Here is a 781-nt window from a genome sequence, read left to right on the forward strand (position 1 = left end):
GCTGAGGCTTTCGCGGACATAGCCTTGCCTCATAAGGTCGGACACTTGTCGCTCCAATTCCTTTGCTTCCTCCGGATTTACTCGATACGCGGGTCGGTTGGGAAGTTGTGCTCCCGGTACAAGATCGATCTGATGCTCGATGCCTCGAATCGGGGGCAGCCCTTTTGGAAGCTCTTCGGGGAATACATCCTCGTACTTTTCCAAAATGGACTTGATCTCATCCGGTACATACGCCTCCTTGGTGCCTACAATTGCATCATCTTTAAAAACCATTAGTAGCATTTGGCAAGTAGGATCACTCAAAGACTTTCTAACCACACTATGATTAATCAAGAAATTCATTTTAGTGCTTGGTTCCTTAGAGAGTTTGGATTGCATTTCATTGACTTGGGATGGAGACAAAGGAGTTAAGCAAATACGCTTGTCATCATGCATAAAAGAATATTGATTTGATCGGCCACAATGGTTGGTTCCCTTATCAAACTGCCATGGTCGTCCCAAAAGAACGTGGCTAGCTTGCATCGGTACTACATCGCATAAGACTTGGTCTTTGTACGGCCCGATAGCAAAAGGAACCGTGACTTGTTCATTGACTTGAATCACGGTCTTATCATTCAACCATTTAAGTTTGTAAGGTTTCGGGTGGTTTGTGGTCGGTAAGGAAAGTTTCTTGACCATATAGGAACTCGCAACATTCGTGCATGAGCCCCCATCGATGACCAAGCCACAAACCTTCCCACTTACAGTGCATCGTGTGTGGAATAGGTTGTCCCGTTGATTG

Source organism: Capsella rubella, unplaced genomic scaffold (assembly GCF_000375325.1).
Source record: "Capsella rubella cultivar Monte Gargano unplaced genomic scaffold, Caprub1_0 scaffold_39, whole genome shotgun sequence".
In the NCBI taxonomy this organism is placed as follows: Eukaryota; Viridiplantae; Streptophyta; class Magnoliopsida; order Brassicales; family Brassicaceae; genus Capsella; species Capsella rubella.